A 13,313-nucleotide genomic window follows, 5' to 3' on the forward strand; every position below is an offset into this window, starting at 1 on the left:
AATCTTTAAAGTGATGGGTCGGTAAAACTAGAGCATGAGCAACATCTCCCTATAAGTTTTTACAAAGCTAGCATACAGTATGAGAGTAATGAAGTTCTAGCAGCCATTTGGCAGAGGAAATAAAAGCGATTGAAGATTTGTGGATATTGGTATACTTTATGCAAATAACTTCAAACATTGTTTTCAGTGCTGTTTGAAATGGACATTGGTCCTACCTGAATGTCCTTTCTCTGTTGGCGGGACCAGCAGCCAGGCATGGGGAGTGACTCGGTCTGTATCCAATGGGATCGAGTCTGCTAGTTGAAAAGCACCTCCTCCTCCTGGTGCCTTTCAGCTTTCGGACGAGGATGATGCGGCAGACCGACGCACTGAGCTGTAAAACAGGAACTGCAAGAATATGTTATTATGTCCCCCCCCCCCCGGCATATGACCATGAGAGCCCGTATGACCTCCTTAGAATACAGGAACCGGGCGTTCAGGGTGGGGCTGGCTGCTGGTCCCGCCAACAGAGAAAGGACATTCAGGTAGGACCAATGTCCATTCTCCAGCAGGGCGGGACCAGCAGCCAGGCATGGGACATACCAAAGCAAGTCCTATCGGGAGGGATCCGCCCGGTCCGGGTTAGAACCCCCTTCTAGGACCCTTTGGAGAACCCTGCGGCCGAACGCCGCATCAGCAGATGCATAGGAATCGATCTTGTAATGGCGTATGAATGGATTCGGAGAAGACCATGTGGCTGCTTTGCAGATTTCTTCTATGGAGCCTGAGTGGCCCACGCAGCTGAGGTAGCCGCACTTCTAGTTGAATGCGCAGTGATGCGACTTGGAATAGGAATTCCCTGAATCTGATATGCCCTGGCAATGCATGCCTTAAGCCATCTACCGATGGTAGAGGAAGATACCTTGAGGCCGATAGTGGCTGGTTGAAAGGACACAAAGAGCCTCCGTCCTCCTGAGAGAGGCGGTACGCTTGATATAAATACGGAGGGCTCTCCGGACATCTAGGGTATGCCAGGACCTTTCCAGCCGGTGTACCGGATCTGGAGAAAAGTCGGGAAGAATGAGCTCTTGTGATCTATGGAACAGTGAGTTAACTTTAGGCAGGAAGGTAGGATCTAGCCGGAGGACCACCCTATCTGAGTGAAACACGCAGAGATCTGCCCTGGTGGAAAGGGCAGCAAGTTCAGAAATTCTGCGAGCTGAAGTGATGGCTACTAGAAAGGCCACCTTGTATGTCAAATATTGCAGGCCACACTCCCTCAAAGGTTCGAAGGGACCCTTGGTGAGGGATGTGAGAACCTTCGTGAGGTCCCAAGATGGGTACCTGTGGACTACTGGAGGACAAAGGTTGGTTGCTCCCCTCAGAAATTGACGGATGAGGGGCCGGTGGGCTAGGGAGCGTTTAGCACTGCAAGTTAAAATAGAAGAGAGAGCAGCTACCTGTCGTCGAAACGTGTTCGCTGCCAGACCTTGTTCCAATCCGTGTTGAAGGAAGATCAGGATAGTGACCGTAGAAGCGGTGGTAGGGTCTATGTTCTTGCTTGAACACCAGGTGTAGAAGGTGCGCCAGGTCGAGCCCGTAGATGCGAATGGTGGAACTACGACGAGACGCCTGGATGGTGTTGGCGACGTTGGCAGGTACATGTCTCTTCCTCAGGAGACTCCGCTCAAGTGCCAGGCGGTCAGTTTGAACCACTGGGGGTCCGGATGAGTCAGCTGCCCTTGGCTGAGCGAGATCTTGGTCTGAGGAAGCTTCCACGGGGGAACCACTGAGAGAGCCACCAGGTCCGCAAACCACAGGCGCCGAGGCCAGTGTGGAGCCAGCAAGATGAGTTCCGCCTGTTCCCTCAGCATCTTCCTGATAACCTTGGGTATTGTTGGAATGGGAGGGAAGGCATAAAGGAGGCCGGGGGGCCAAGGGCTGCGCAGGGCGTCTATGCCCTCCGCCCCCGGGACTGGGTACCTGGAGAAGAACCGATCCAGTTGACGATTGTCTCGAGTGGCAAAGAGGTCTACCAGCGGGTTCCCGAAGCGGAGCGTGATCTCGAGGAACATATCCGGATTCAGCCGCCACTCCCCCTGGTCGACTGAGACTCGGCTGAGCCAGTCGGCCTGTGTGTTTGCCACCCCTGATATATGAGAGGCCCGTATGGACTTCAGGTGAGCCTCCGCCCAGAGGCCCAGTTACACTGCCTCTTGCAAGAGAGGCTGAGAGTGGGTTCCCTCTAGGCGGTTCACATGAGCCTTTGCGGCCACATTGTCCGTCAAAATTAGAATATCTTGATTGAGAACAATGTCCTGGAACAATAGTAAGGCCAGATGAATGGCCCTGAGTTCTAACCAGTTTATGTTGTGGGTCAGGTCCCTTGGGGACCACTGACCCTGAGCCATGTTTGATCCCAGATGGGCGCCCCAGCCATGAAGACTGGCGTCTGTTGTCAAGACTAGGCGTTGGGTTTCCCTGAACTCTCTGCCTTTTGACAGGGCTGGGGAGATCCACCATAGAAGGGAGTGCCTGACTTGTTCTGGAAGTTGGACAAGTATTGGTGACGTAGCCGTGTGTGCCTTTTGATAGGGGAGTAGAAACCACTGCAGTGTCCTGCAGTGAAGACGAGCCCAAGGTACAATGCCGATGCAGGAGACCAGTTTCCCCAAGAGTTGGGAAAGGGTCTTTAAGGGAATAAGACGTCTCTTGGTCACCCCTCTGACTAGGTTCTGTAAATTGGTGAGACGCTCCTGTGACAGATAGACCCGGCCCTCGATCGTGTCTATGATGGCCCCTAAGTGTTGGATTCGATTCGTAGGATGTAAGTGACTTTTGGCCTTGTTGATCGAGAAGCCGTGGGCTTCGAGAACATGAATGGTTGTGGACAAATCGGCTGCCGCCAGGGTCTCTGTCCGAGATTGGATAAGGAGATCGTCCAGATAAGCTTGGATTCTGATTGGAATAGCCCGGAGATGAGCTGTGAGGGCGGCCATTAGTTTTGAGAAGACCCTGGGGGCCGAGGAGAGCCCGAATGGAAGGGTACAATATTGGTAATGGAGACCCCCGTGGCAGAAGCGGAGGAATCGTCTGTGAGCCGGAAGGATAGGGACGTGTAAGTATGCTTCCGTCAGGTCCGCTGACGTGAGGAAGTCCCCCTCCCTGATGCTCTCCAAGATGGACTGGAGTGACTGCATCTTGAACCGTCTGTAGACTATGTGGCGGTTCAGAGCCTTCAGGTCGAGGATTGCTCTCCATCCCCCCGAGGGCTTTGGGACTATGAACAGTCGGGAGTAAAACCCCTGACCGTGCTGGTCTCGTGGCACCGTTTGGATGGCCTGAATTAAGATATGATGTTTTATGGCCGATGCCATGAGCAGCCGTTTCATCGGGTCGCCAGATAACGGGCACCTGACGAAATGACCCGGAGGGGTGGAGAGGAATTCCAGGGAGAGACCGAACCTGATTGTCTCCCTGACCCAGGAGTCCGTGGTGGACTCCTCCCATTGGCTGGCGAAGAGCGCCAGTATGCCCCCAATGGGAGGGACGGGCAAGCAGTCAACGTGAGCGTCTGAATGGACGACCTCTCCCCGCCCGAAAGGGCCGCTTGAAGGAACCCTCTGACTTTGACCTCCCTGTCTATCCTGCCTATCCTGTCTACCCTGTCTGGGGGAGAAGGGTCTTTGGGTTCTGGAGTTTCCAAAGTTAGAATCAGCCGCCCTGAAGGGACGAAAATATGGGGTTGGCCTGGAGTCTGAACGGCGGGACATGCTTGGAAGGATCTTGCGCTTGTCTTTGGTCTCTATAAGTAAAGGATCCAAGGCTGCTCCAAAGAGTGAGGTCCCCGAATAAGGGGCTGAGGCCAACCGCCATTTGTTTTTGGCGTCGGCTTGCCAGCGCCTGAGCCAGAGAAGGCGGCGTGAGGATACTGTGGAACCAATCGATTTGGCAGCAAATCGAGAAGCATTTAGGGTGGCATCAGCTGAGTATTCGATGGCAGCTATAATCTTGTTTAGGTCCTGATGTGACCGGGAGTCAGTGGTTAAAACGCAACTGTTTTAACCATAAAAGGGCAGCCCGATTAAAGAAAGAGGCCGAGGAAGAGGCCCTAACGGCCCAGGCTGCCGCCTGATGACTTTTAATCAGGGTTTGCTCGGCACGCTTATCTTCCGGGCGAAGGGTTTCCTCTGGAGGTCCTGTGACCACAGATGGTCCTGCTAATGCAACTACTGAGGCATCAATTGTGGGGATTTGCAGTAATTTAAGGAAGTTAGGTTCCAAATTATACAAGCGACGGTCCAAGGCATTAGGATTAGGACCAGTTATAGGAGTGTTCCATTGCCTATCGACTACTTCCACAAAGAGTTTGGGGGCAGGCACCTCTTCTGACTCGACCACCGGAACTGAAAACAAGTCCATGGGTGGATCAGTGGTCTCCGAGGTGGGGATTGGGGCCGGTCGGGCCACTCCCAGCCGGGTAGTGACCTTGGCCTTGTGTAACAAAGACCGAAATAGTTGTGGGTTGAAGAGACCCACAAAGGAGGTCTGGGACCAAATCCCCATCCTCAGAGAGGTTCTCATCCCTAAGGTCCCCTTCATCCACCAGTGAGGCCCGAGATGGAGAATGAGCCTGGAAATCTTCGGCTTGAGCTGTGGAGTAGTCCTGCACCAAATCGTGACTAGTTTGGGATGCTGCATATTCTGAAACCCATGAATGGGTTCTTGCCTGCCTGGAAGCAGTAATACCCCTCTGAACAGCAGCTGCAATCATTTCTGCCATAACTGCAGGGTCATTAGCCGTTGGAGCAGCTGCCTGGTGACTTACAGGCCCCCTGGGAATAGTGGCTCTAGAAGAAACCTCTGCTGACTCAAGTACTGGCGGGGCTGCAGGTAAAACCTCCATTTCAGATACAGAAATAGGACAGAATAAATCAGAAGTGGGCAGAGGTTGGGATGAGTCTACAGATATATCGGGAGATAAAGTTAATGGAGCCCCATGAGTCTGCACAGGAGGCTGAACTGGTAAGGAGGTGGATTGCTGTTCCTGTATAGTATCAGCAGATTCCCTCACTGCCCTAGCAATGGCCCGATCCATAGCCTTCTGGCGTTGTAGGGCCTTCTTTTCAGAAGTCTTAGAAATAGCCTTTTGGGGCTTAGAAATGGAGGATTGAAGTGTCTCTGACCTTGTGGGTGCATGAGAGCTCGAAGCACTAGGCTCTGGAATTGGACTGGTCTGATGTTGCTTCCTTTTACTAGGCCGGACTGGAGGAACGGCGGCCATCTTGAAAGGCCTAACCGATAGTTAGGCCTCAAACCCCACGTGGACAAGGCCTGGATGCGAAGCCTATGAGCCTCTAGAGGCCCAAGCCAAGGCCTATTACAAATATGACCTAGGACAAATTATAAATTAAATTACCATTTAGATAAAAATACAGTGGGTGAAAACTCCCATTCTCTAGGGCCTACTAGGTGATAGAGCATTTTGCCACGTGGCTACTAAGAACCGGAGGTGGCTAAGAAGGTAATCATACTCACAGACTGAAGGCCTCAGTGGGTAGCAGGAGAGCCAGTCGAAGATCGATGCAGAGGCTCTGCTGAGTCACCCGAGTGATCGGGAATGAAGCCCGGGAGCGCCCACGAAGATCCGGTGACTGGAAAATAGGCCCATCAATGTCCTGATTATAGACGCCCCAGAGCTCAGGCAGGGGCAGGCCGGCCGGCCTAGACCCTTTTCTGGGTAGGCCAGGGTGATCGGGAAGCACTCGGGAGCGCCCAAAAGTAGCTTTAATTAAAGCCGCCACGCGGCTGTGTGTTAAATTCGGCAGCCGTCGAATTTGCCTGCCACGGGGAGGCGCAATTAAGTCCTATCAGCCTCCCCGCTCTTCCAGCAGCTTCTTATGCTGTCCCCAGCGGTATCGGGCTGAATCGCCCTTCTCGCTGGGGAGGGGGAGCGCTCACCTACAATGGGAACCTCAACCCCAATGCCAGCAGCTGCAAAGGAATTAAATAGGGCTGAATCGCCCTCCTAATTAATAAAGAAATGCTTCCTTTCCGATGAACTCAAAGGGAAGCAGCTCCGAAGTGCGTCTGTTCCCAATCAGATCGAGTCTGAAAGCTGGAAGGCACCAGGAGGAGGAGGTGCTTTTCAACTAGCAGACTCGATCCCATTGGATACAGACCGAGTCACTCCCCATGCCTGGCTGCTGGTCCCGCCCTGCTGGAGAACAGTTCGTTCTCTAATAAAATAATAAAATAAAACAAAATAGCTCAAACAATAGTGGCTATTCGTATATGGGATGTCTCTGAAATGTTAAATATTAGGTTTAATATTTAACCCTGGAAAGTAGCATCATGCTAAGAGGTATACAAAAAAAAAAATGCCTGAAGGAGCATCTTTGAACAAATTCAGAAAGCTTTAACTAAGATTTAAGTATTCATGTGACTGCAATGCTTGCTTTTCTTCCTGGGTAAATCAATTTCAATGCACCTGCTTCTCAAGATTACTATAGGAGTGAAATGAGGGGATACTTATGTAGACTACCCTAAACTTTAGAGTAAGTCTGGAAATAATTAGTAATATCAATATTATAATCAGCCTTTCAGACTTTTTAGATGATACAGATATGTTTAGTGTTATTTCTCACATCTTTTTGATCATAATTGTACCTGACGTTCCCAGGAACACACATTGCTCTGATTTTTCCATTCAGTCTTGTGTTCAGCCACATTTCTTTATGTGTGGGGGAACACTATTATTGCAGACAGAAAACATAGTTCACTTACAATCATGCAGAGATACAGCTTCAAGCCTCATAAGCTTTTTATATTCATAGTTTAAGTTTGATTATATGATCTGTCTTACCATTTCACAATGATCTCACATTGTATCACTACCATTCTAATCCAGATCTTTAAAATTCCCTTTACCTGTCTTCGTTTCAGCTATTTATTTATTTATTTATTTATTTATTTATTTATTTATTTATTTATTTATTTATAATTACATTTCTATACCGCACCATCTCCCGAAGGACTCAGGGCAGTGTACAGCCAATATTAAAATAAACACACCAATATAATACAAATATAATAAATAACACTATTTAAAAACAAATATTTAATGGCCGAATCACTAAAACGGTCAGACCAATTAAAACCCATTAAAATTTCGCTAAAATACGTCTTAGGCTAGTCCCGCTCGGTGAAATAATAAAGTCTTCAGTTCACGTTTGAAGGCCTGGAGGTCGGGGAGTTGGCATAACCCCGGAGGTAGCTCGTTCCATAGGGCTGGTGCCGCCACAGAGAAGGCCCTCCCCCTGGGGGCCGCCAACCTACATTGTTTGGTCAATGGCACCCTGAGGAGGCACGCTCTGTAGGAGCGCACAGGTCATTGGGAGGCAATCGGTGGCAGAAGGCGGTCTCGCAAATACCCCGGTCCTAAGCCATGGAGCACTTTAAAGGTGGTAACCAGCACCTTGAATTGCACCCGGAAGGCTACTGGCAGCCAGTGCAGGCCGCACAGGATGGGTGTTATATGGGAGCAACGCGGTGCCCCCTCTATCACCCGCGCGGCCGCATTCTGGACTAGCTGGAGCCTCCTGGTGTTCTTCAAGGGGAGCCCCATGTAGAGAGCATTGCAATAGTCCAGGCGGGAAGTGAGGCATGAGTGACCGTGCGTAAGGAGTCCCGATCAAGGAAGGGGCGCAACTGGCGAATCAGGTGAACCTGATAAAATGCTCCCTGGCGACGGCCATCAAGTGTTCTTCTAAGGACAGCCAATCGTCCAGAAGAACGCCTAAGTTGCGCACCCTTCCCCTGGGGGTCAGTATTCCCCCCCCCCACAGTCAGCGATGACGTAAGCTGACTGTACCGGGACGCTGGAACCCACAGCCACTCAGTCTTGGAGGGGTTGAGCTGGAGCCTGTTCCTCCCCATCCAGACCCGCACGGCCTCGACACCGGCCCATCACCTCGACGGCTTCGTTGGGGTGGTTCGGGGTGGAAATGTACAGCTGCGTATCATCAGCGTACAGATGATAATCCACCCCGAAACCACGGATAACCTCGCCCAGCGGCTTCATGTAGATGTTGAACAGGAGAAATGAGAGAACAGACCCCTGTGGCACCCCACAAGTGAGGCGCCTCGGGGTCGACCTCTGCCCCCCTGCCAATACCGTCTGCGAACGGTTAGAGAGATAGGAGGAGAACCACCGATAAACGGTGCCTCCCACCCCCAATCCCTCCAACCGCCGCAGCAGGATACCATGGTCGATGGTATCAAAAGCCGCTGAGAGATCTAACAGGACCAGGACAGAGGAATATCCCCTGTCCCGAGCCCTCCAGAGGTCATCCACCAACGCGACTAAAGCCGTCTCGGTGCAGTACCCGGGTCTGAAACCCACTTCCAAAACAAATTTTAATTTCCAATAATTGCTTTTGCATATTCATTGCTTCTTCTAATCTTAACTTGAAATTGCTTGCGATTATCTTTTTCTCGGTGTACACATATCTTTCATCCCTGTCAATTTTTCATTCATTTTGTTGGACAGATAATGTGTAATTTAATACTTTTCCATACAGGACTCATTGTTTCTCTTTTTTGCAGTTTCTGTTACTGTCATTTCTTTTCTTTCATTTTCTTGCCAAGATCCATTATTGATATAACCTAAACATGGTTTCAAATTCAGAACTTCTCATCACTCTTGCAACTTTCACCAATTTTCTCAGCCACCCTTCATATACAATAAAATCAATGTCTCTTTAGAAACAAATTTATTCTTTTGCCACACACATACATGAATATTCTTAAACTACTTACCGAAAACACTTTTTCTAAACATTCACCAGCTACATTCTCATCCTTGTTGGGTCTCAGAATGGCCCAATCGTTTTTCCATACTCTGTCATCTTGCTTTCATCCAGCCATCCAAGATACTAGCTGTCAGATTTGCCATTTTCAGCTGTGCTGGCATCCTGTTCTGAACCGCAAGGGATGGGGAAGAGGAAATAGGGAATTGGCATGTAGTAGGTAGAGATGGGCAAAGGGGCCAGTGACAGGCATGATGGAAGTCAGCCTGTTCCAGTCTTCAAGGCCACGGAGCCTGGAAAAGGCAAAGTTGCAGCAAACATCTGAGTCATTCCCAAAACACCTATTCCAAAGCTCAATGGACAAAGATGGACTGGTCAAGTGGGGGGGAGGACCAGGGAGCAGGGGAAAATTTGCCTTGCTTTGTTTGCAACCACTAATTTTTAGTAAAAGAACCTATCACTTTGACCAAATGGAGTTGAGGGTGTTTCATTCCTAGGTCTTTCTCCCCAAGCTAGATTGCCCTGGTAACCCGCATCATTCATTTGTAATGTTGCACGAATTTGTCTCAGAAATAATTCTGGAGTCAGAGTTCCAGAAAACCCTCCTTGCAGAAAAGATTCCGAGGCAAACATCTTTCAAAGTCCAAAGCTTTGGAAGCCATACTAGGCTGAAAGCTTCCACACGCTGCCATCTGGTTCTTCCTATATCACCATTCACTTGAGTTTTAATATGCAACTACCATCAACCTGAAGATACATTTTGACTTATTTTATCTGCTTCATCCATTATTAAACCTGGTCACTTTCACTTCCCTGGGTATATACATTAATACTAGGCCACTTTATTCAGATCTATTACACTTATCTCCGAGTTTCACAGAAACACAATATGCATATTTTTCTTTCATTAATTAATTCATAGTTTATGATTTACCTCTTAGGATTGTCATTATATTGTGGATGTCACCATAGCTATTGACATCTTCTATCCCTCATGACTTTTGTTAGCTGAGATGCTCACATAATTGTTTTTAACAAGGTAGAGGAGATAAAAACATTCCTGTGCCATGTGCTCCATCCTCTGCTAGCAATAAGGATGATACTGACCAATTTGGACACAAATCTGGCCAACATACCACAATACAGCCAAAGCTATTTTACAGCTGGCATGGTCACAATATTCCATGCAATCTAACATATTGAATCTAGAAAGACTACCTTTCACAATAATGTTGCTTCTACCCCACCAAACATATAGATTGACCCACACTTAGAATGCATATTTATTGGTTTTCAAATTGTGAGCTATAAAATGTCAACTTATTTGCATAAGCTCTTCCTGCAAATACAAAACTATTTCTTTAAAATTTCCTTAAGATTTCTATAGTGAAGGTGGAGACACTAGAAAATAATGGAAGCTTCCTTTAATTTTTTTTTCATCTAGTCCATATGCCTCTCTAGCAATTTGGTAGCTTCCAATCAGGGGTGAAATGCTCCCGGTTCGGACCGGATCGCCCAATCCAGTAGCGATGGCGGTGGGTGTTCAGAGAACCAGAAGCAAAAATCCCACCCACCCCAATGCCCAGCTGAACCATGCGATCTTCAGAGGTTTTTTTTTTACTTTTAAAAGCATTTTTTCTTCGGCTGAAAAAATGCCTTTTAAAAGTTTTTTTTAAAAAGCCTCTGATAATCCTGTGGCTCAGCTGGGATTGTCAGAGCCATTTAAAAGCATTTTTTCTACAACCTCTTTGGCGGATTTAAATGCTTTTGAAAGAAAAAAATTGGCCACGCCCACCCAGTTACATTACACCCCCACCAAGCCACGTCCACAGAACTGGTAGTAAATTTTGCATTTCACCACTGCTTCCAATGTACATAAAGATTATTTTTTCACATTTGAATATCTTTCACTACATTTGCATTAGCTTTATGCAATTTTATGTCTTCTTGTTTAAACATCATTTCCACCACTGAAAAATAGCTTAAATTTCCTGTAATTGTCACTACTCATCATCTATGTTGGAGACTTGAGAAAACATATTCCCCTTAATTCTACAACATACATACAGGATACATGAAATACAAAGGGTTCTGAGCACTATTCTCATTATATGTATTTACAAAACTCCAAAAAGCCTTATACATGGGAAATAATATGCACGTAAATGTCAAGGAAGATGGCAACTGGAACTAGTAGCTTGGCTCCAATTGCTTTGATATTCAGGACCTCAAGAGGATTGATGAAATTTGTTACGCTTCAAGGTAACCTTTTTGCCTCCCAAACACAGCTAGCTGTTCAATAGTGGAACAGCTTGCGTCTAGAATTGTATGAAGATTTCTGCACTGAGTAACAGACTAAAAGAATTCCAATAATTCTATAAAGTTGGGTTTCTCAGATTGAATTAAATATTTTCTTCAGACCAAAATTTTAGCCACCTTAAAGGTTGTTTATAAAAGCTGCTATTTTAACTGCTCAGAGAGGGCACACCCATTTCTCAAATCTCATTAACAGATTTTCAGTCATTAACACTATTAAACAGGATTCAATCAATAAAAACATTTGAAATGGGCACGTTAATATAAAGCTTATCAGTGTACTGGCAAATGATTAATGTGATGAACTATCCCAGAAATTTTGTAGCTGATCTAACCAGGACAATGCTGCTGATAAATAGAAATTGGCCAGGAATTTATTTTAGCACAGTGATGAAAGTCTTTGTGTGAATATTATTCTCATTTATACTTTTAATCCGTAAGGAGAAAGGATCATGGCTTCTTTAGAGGAAAAGCCCACAAGTACCTACCTTTACAAAATTGAAACTCTTCATGGACGATGGGTCTTTGAGGAGGAGCTTAAAGGTTTACATCAGTTTTGTGGACATCAAAGCATAGCCATTTATTTGCTTTTGTTATTTCAGGATTACCTGAAGACTAGAAACTAGAGCTAGATTCAAGAAAATTTAAGACTACTGTAAGGTTTTAAATTCTGAGCACCCGAAACCCAAAGACCAGCTGGCTGGCCTGCACATGCCTGTTTTTTGGACGTTTTTTGGGTCATTTTAAGGCCGTTTTCCTGCGCTCACGTGCATGCTGGAAACCAGAAGAACAGCTGGTGACAGTGCGTGTGCCCGCAGAAGGCTCTGCGTGCCACCCTGGCACCCATGCCACAGCTTTCCCATCATGGACCTAGTGCATTAAAAGCACTCCTGTATTTTGTAGACTTCCATATGAAAAACAATTACTTTAAGCAGTCAGTTCATAAAAGTTAATCCAACTCTTAGAGCAGCCACTTCGTTTGCCAGGATCACAAGAGAATCCACGAATGAGGAGATCCAAAGCACTTCTTCCAAATCATTTTTAAGTGTTCGCAGTCCTAGTGTTGATGCTCTATTCCTTTACAGTACCCTTTGGTAACAAATTGACCTTCAAGGATAGCTTTCAAAGAAAGATTAGTCATTTAGTCCCAAGAAAATGTCAGCTGTAGTTATTTCATAAGCCTCCCACAAAAGCCTCTGCAAAAATAAATATGAGCTTGCAAAGCAATTAAACCTTTCACAGTTAACCACATCCTTTAATATCACCTAATACTACTGGATCCAATTGCAAAATCCAGATGACCACTAAGTGACAGTAAAGTGCTCCGCTGCCATCTATTGGTCATCCAGATTTCTGCAGTAGTTTTGGATATCCTAAAATTAGCATTACCCTTAAATACAAATGGGAACTCATAGGAGTTGTTTAGGCTTTGGTTCCTAAATGATGTTTGCTTGTTTAGGAGATAAAATTACTAACAGATACAGCACATTAGATAACTACAGGATGCAGTTTACCAACATTTTTGCTTTCTTGAAAGACTGCATTTTCTTCCTTAGATAATCTAGGATGTCATGAAACAGCCCTGGTGAAATACAAAGTACTGACTAGAGCCTTCTTTTAGTTTAGTTAAGCTAGTTTACATGAGAAAAATGATATTTTCTAGTCTCATCTCCCAATCCAACTGTCTTACAAAGCTGGAAGATAAATGCCTACAGTCACAGGACAAAGAAAAAGTTTCATTCATCTTTCTGTCCACTGGGATATACAGGTAGTCCTTGTATATGGTAGTCAACCACAGCGGGAACCAGAATTTCTGTTGCTAAGCAAGGCAACTATTAAGTGAATTGCACCTGACTTTATGACCTTTTTGCCAGTTAAGCAAGACACATGGTACCCTGCTTCCCTCACTGACTGCTTGATGGTCACAAACGGAGATCACATGACCCTGGAACACTGCAACCAAGTGTTCAAATTTTAATCATAACCTTGGGGATGCTGCAATTAGTTGTGAGAATATTGGTTGTTAAAGTCACTTTTTTCAGGGCTGTTGTAACTTGAAATGGTTGCTAAACAAATGTTTGGAAGTTTGGACTACCTGTACAAAAATGTCAAGAATATATATTGTGTATCTGTGTGAAAAAAATGACAAAAAAAAACTAAACTTGGCTACTTCTAGTCGTGGTTATTTTATTAAATAATGCTATTTTA

The sequence above is a fragment of the Ahaetulla prasina genome, chromosome 2 (assembly GCF_028640845.1).
Source record: "Ahaetulla prasina isolate Xishuangbanna chromosome 2, ASM2864084v1, whole genome shotgun sequence".
Lineage (NCBI taxonomy): Eukaryota > Metazoa > Chordata > Lepidosauria > Squamata > Colubridae > Ahaetulla > Ahaetulla prasina.